Consider the following 6,052-nt stretch of genomic DNA (forward strand, 5'->3'; position numbering starts at 1 on the left):
CCCGGGGAGGCCCGACCGGCCAACTCGGCCAATGAGAGGGCAGGAGCAGGGCGGGGCTGGTGGAGGAGGAGGAGAGCGGGAGGATCCAGGGAAGGAGGAGCGCGAGGTTGAGAGAAGCGGGGCGGTGGGGGACGCCTGTGCGCACAAGGTTAGTGCTCGCACCTTTCCGGTCCTGGGTGTTGTAGCCCCTGAACGTTCGCGTCCAGAGGTCTTCTGGCCGTCCAAGAACAAACTTTTGAATCGTCCGATTCCTAATCCTTGGAAGCTGAGATGGGAAAGATGGGGGACGGAGGAGGGAAAGCCCGTTCTCCACAACTGCTCACGCGCGCATGTCCTCTCGACACTGTTGTATCCCCGTTTCACAGATGGGAAAATAAACCGCGGTCTCTCCTTCCCCATCCTTTGAGGGAACTAAAGGAATTTCCAACCTTCCCCACCCCCAGGGACGGGCCAGAAGCATTTGTAAGTATTAATTGTGTCACCGAGGAGCACCAATTAGATGTCCGTGCTTCCCCTAGGGACTCCTTATGAGCCCTTGGCTTGTTGTTGTGAACTGATTTGCCTGCTCAGTTACCCATCCCTTAATTACTCACCCTGCATTGAGGGCGACCCCAGCAACTAGTGAGTGTTCCCTGTGAACCAGGAGGCTAGTACGGATCAACGATCGACCAGGAGCATTTATGAAGCCCTTACAGCGTCCCCAACAATGGTTTGTATTGGGCTCTATTTGCACCAGTATTGAGGATTTATACTACACTTGCCGTCTGCTTCCCCTACGGAGTAGTGTCTGGGCACTCCATTCTGTCGCTAGGATAATAAAGGTCCTATTTTTTCCAAAGGAGCATTTATTGCACATGTACCGGATGCTTAGCTATGATATAGAAGGGAAAGGGAAGCCCAGGTCAAGTTGGACTCCACCGTTATCTGAGGATCTAAGGAAAACAGATTTTAATCAGATTAGTGCCTACCTCTATGGAGCTGGGGGAGCATGCCCACTCACTTTTCTGTTAAACAAAAGAGTAGGATTAGCAGTTCTTTGCTTGGAAATAGCCATGGCAATTGAAGAGAAATGTGTAAGTCTTCCCTCTTTAAAAAAATAACATGAAGTTAAATGGAGTTTTAACTCAGAAATTAATGTTCATGTATTACAAATGAAAAATATTGAACCCAGTAAGAATACATATAATGAATACAGGCCATAAATTTTATGAATTAGACTTCATTCTAATTTTTTTCTCAGGTTTAAAACATACTCAAGTAGAGTCAGCAATGACCCACAGCACATGCCAGAAATATTTCCCTTAGTTGCAAGACTTGGCGTTTAAAACTGAAAGATCCTCACTATGCGCCACACTGAGCTTCACAGACTTGATTGTTTCCATCTAGTCTTTTGATGTGTGTGATAAAGAACTAGTGTCTAGATTCTACAACATAAAATGGACATCTATGAATCAATTAGAAAAGGACAAACAATACACTAGAAAACGGACAGTGGACATGAATAGGTAATCCACAGCAGAAGACACCTGAAATGGCCAATATGTAATAACCTATGAAAAGGTAACTCAATCTCTTTAGTTATCAGGGAAATGCAAAATTAAAACAATAATTAGATACATTTCACATCTACTAGGTATGGTGTTTCATATTTTGTCACAGGAGCTTAATAGAGAGTGGGCACTCAATAAATATCTGTCAAATTTTATAGCCTTTGTAGTCATTCTGTGTTATGGTTTCTGGGATATTTAAAATGATCTCCCCATAATTAAAGAGATGAAAATTAAAAGTCAGATCACATTTTTCATTTATTAGACTGGCAAAAAATTGCCAAACCTCATAATAACATTTATCTATCATCTATCTGTCCATCTCTCCGTCCGTCTGTCTGTCTTTTTCTAACCTATTTGATAGTAGTTGCAGACATGATGCCCTTTCAACTAAATAGTTAAGTATGAATTTCCTAACAAAAATATTTTTTTACAATCCTACCAGCAGTGGACATATTGGAGGGTTCCAATATGTCCACATCCTCATCAACATTTGTTATTTGACTTTTTGATTCTAGCCATCCCAGTGGGTGTGCCAATAATGTCCCTCTGTAGGAAAAGGAAATCCTGGGTCACGAGACGCATTTTGTTATCAAGTCTTTTCAGTCTCTTTCAATGTGAGCAATGTCTCAGTCTTCCCTTAACTTTCATGACCTTGATGTTTTCGAAGAGCCATAGGCCAGTTAGTTGGAAGAATGTCCTTTAATTTGGGTTTATCTGTTATTTCCTCAGAGTTAGATTGCATTTTGGCAGGAATTCCACAGAAAAGTGACCTGTGTTCTTCTTAGTGTATCTGGAGGCACAAAGTATTGGTTAATTCCCAAATTGTTGTTATTAGCTTTGATCATTTGATTAGGTGGTGTCTTCCAGGATTTTCCACTGTAAATGTACTATTTCCCTTTGTAATTAATAAATATCTTGTAGGGACATACTTTGAGACTATGAAACTCTTCTATTTTTCTTCAAACTTCCACTCATTAGTTTAGCATCCATTGGTGATTGTTGCCTGAAGCAATTACTACTATGATGTTGGCCAAATAATGATTTTCTTTTATATGTATAGCTGGAATTTTACTGTAAGGAAGAGCTTTCCCTTTTCCTCATGTATTTATTTATTTGTTTATTTATTTATCAGTATGGGGCTCATGGATTCTTCTTTTAATTCACAGTTTAAAGTTAGTTACTATCTTTATGTCTAAAAGTAGCTTAATCGAGATATAATTTACATATAATAAAATTCACGTGTGTTAGTTGTACAACGCAATGGTAGTATATTTATAGACTTGTGTAAAAATCACCACAACATAATTTTAGGACATTTCAATCACCCAAATAAGAAACCTTGTGCCTATTAGCAGTCACTCCCCATCTACGCCTGATAGCTCTAGGCAATCACTAATCTCCTTCTGTCTACAGATTTGCTTATTCTGGACATTTCATATAAATGAAATCATATGATATGTCATCTTCTGTGTCTTGTTTCTTTCACTGAGCGTAATGTTTTCTAAATTATGTTAAAATGTATATAACACAAAATTTACCATCTTAACCGTTTTTAAGTGTACAGTTCGGTGGCAATAATATTGTCATGCGACCAACACCACCATCCATCTCCAGAACTTTTTTTCATCTTCTCAAACTTAAACTCCATACCCATTAAACATCAACTACCCATTCCCCTTCCCCTAGCCCCAAGTAAACACCATTTTACTTTCCGTTTCTATGAATTTGACTACTCTAAGTACCTCATATAAATGGACTCATACAGTATTTGCCCTTTTGTGACTGGATTATTTCATTTACCATAATGCCCTCCAAAGAATATATGTATAGAATATATGTATAGCATGTATCAGAATTTCCTTCCTTTTTAAGACAATAATATTTCATTGTATGTATACGCCATATTTTCTTTATCTGTTCATCCATCGGTGGATGCTTGGGTTTCTTCCACCTTTTGGCTATTGCGAGTAATGCTGCTATGAACGTGGATATACAAATATCTCATTGAGTCTCTGCTTTCAATTATTTTGGGTATATATCCAGAAGTGGAATTGCTGGATCATATGGTAATTCTATTTTTAATTTTTTGAGGAACCACCATACTCTTCCACAGTGGCTGTACTATTTTACATTCCTACCAACAGTGCACAAGTGTTCCAACAAGGGTATCCTCACCAACATTTCTTATTTTTTATTTTTTTGTAGTAGCCATCTTAATGGGTTTGAGGTGGTATTTCATTGTGGTTTTTATTAGTGATGTTTAGCATCTTTTCATGTGGTTATTGGCCCCATCTATACATATATTCTTTGGAGAAATGTCTATTCAAGTCCTTTGCCCTTTTTAAAATGGGAATGTCTGTTTTTGTTGTTGTTGAATTGTTGGGTTCTTTATATATTCCAGATATTAGCCCCTATCAGATATATGATTTGTAAGCATCCTTTCTCATTTTGTGGATTGCCTTTTCACTCTGTCTATTGTGTGTTTTGATACTCAGAAATTTTAAATTTTGACATAGCCAACTTATCTATTTTTTCTTTTGTTGCCTGTGCTTTTGGTGTCATATCCAAGAAATCATTACTCGATCCAATGTCATGAAGCTTTCCCCTATGTTTTCTTTTAAGAGTTTTATAGTTTTAGGCTTTAACATTTAGATGTTTGATCTATTTTGAGTTCATTTTTGTATATGGTGTGAGGTAAAGGTCCAACTTCATTCTTTTGCATGTAGATAGCCAGTTTTCTTAGCACTATTTGTTGAAAAGAACTATCATTATTTAGTTCAATGCTCAAAGTATTCTAGATGTGGCCAGTGGGTGTCCCCTCAAGCTGGCTTCTGTGTCCTTTTGACATATCTCCATCATTTTTTGAGAACATCTTTTCTTTAGATTACATCAGGATATTTCAGGCTCGTCTTGCACTTTCCTGGTTCCAAAGTCAGCCATTTACCCCAAGAAGTCTTGTTTCCTTTTAGTGGAGAATGGCATTTAGGAAACCAAGATCTGGGCACTAGAAGTGCTCATTGCTTCTGTAGTGTGGCTGATTCTAGGCCTTCACAGTGGACCAAGTTCCAACTGACATCTACAATACCAATCCCACACCAGAATGTCCATCCTAGCCTTTTCCTTTTCTATATTTGTAACTCCTTCCTCCGACAGTGAGAAACCTGATTTTCACTAGCCACAAGAATTTTATTATTTGCTCAGTCCTAGGATACACATTCAGTAGTTTCAGATTCGATAACTGATACCACCGTGGAAGACAAGTCTACCAACTAGAGGTCAATATTTGTTACAGTCCTTTTTGTCTTTAGCCTAATGGACACCATGTTCAAAAGTTACTTGGGTTAGTTCTTCCTACTCCCCTTCAGTGAGGCTGTGTTTGAAATATAATTAAGTTTCATCTGTTTCTGATTGTATTGTTTCAGGATTTTCCCCATCCTCATTAATTTTATTTATTTATTTTAAGTGTGTGAAACATTAACATGGTTTCAAAAGTTGGAAGTATTCCAACAAGCATACTCAGAGAAGTGTCACTTCTCTATTTCTCTAACCTGCTCCCACCCAGCCCCCTTAGGCAACCAGTCTCAATAGTTGCTGGTTTATCCTTCCTATGTTTCTTTTTGTAAAGATAAGCAAATATACATATGTTTTCTTAGATTAGCTTGTTTCTTACATGAAGGCTTGCATATTATAGATACTTTTGTGCACTTTGCTTTTTTTCACTAAACAGTATGTCCCGGAAACAACTCCTCATCAGTTCATAGCTTTCTTTCTTGATCTTTTTACAGTGGCATAGGACTCCATTGTGTGAATGTACCAGTTTATTCAACCGTTGCCTATGTATACAACTTGGCATTGTTGTCAATATTGTTAAAATTATCAACCGTGCTGTGATGAATAATCTTGTGCATAGGTATTTTCACATTGTTGGAGGTGTATCTTTAGGGCAAATTGCTGGAAGTGAGATTGCTGGGGCAAAAGAGAAACACATGCATTTTTGTTAGATGCCAAATTTCCTTCCATCGGAGATGTAAAAAGGACATTTAACAAAGCACAAAGAAAAGAGCTGCTATTCACAGGAGAAACCAGTCTTTTTTTGCTGCCATTCAATAGGAGTAGGAAGAACTAACCCAATGTTAGTTTTAAGATTGAGGGATTTAATTTCACAAAGACTGCTTTTTTTTTTTACAGTGATTAAATTTCACCAACATTGTTGGAGCCTCTGCAGGTGGTTATGCCCTCCCTCCCTGCCACAACCTGATGCTGCCATAGGAGCCACGCATGTCACAGAGGCAGCAGCTGAGGTCACATGTGGTAAGCCACGTGAGGGGCCATCTATGGACAGGTATATGTGATTCAAAGCCTATCTGTCTGGGCTACAGGTGATTTACAGATTAAGCATTTGTTTTTTTCTGGGATCCTAGGTCTCCTAAAAACTCTTATCAAAGCCCTCTCCTTTGGAATACATTGAGAAAGAGAAAAGTAGTCCCCACATCCAGGAAGTG

At 38.6% G+C, this 6,052-nt stretch overlaps 1 long non-coding RNA gene across 1 annotated transcript; it reads left to right on the plus strand.

Annotated features, from left to right (window-relative positions):
- The first annotated feature begins 100 nt into the window (after positions 1 to 100).
- Positions 101 to 5,887, plus strand: LOC112471789. The gene is made up of 3 exons (XR_003043405.1): positions 101 to 148; positions 366 to 462; positions 5,739 to 5,887. It is a non-coding gene; the product is annotated as an uncharacterized LOC112471789 (long non-coding RNA).
- Positions 5,888 to 6,052: the final 165 nt, after the last annotated feature.

This window comes from Pteropus alecto, unplaced genomic scaffold (genome assembly GCF_000325575.1).
Source record: "Pteropus alecto unplaced genomic scaffold, ASM32557v1 scaffold669, whole genome shotgun sequence".
Lineage (NCBI taxonomy): Eukaryota > Metazoa > Chordata > Mammalia > Chiroptera > Pteropodidae > Pteropus > Pteropus alecto.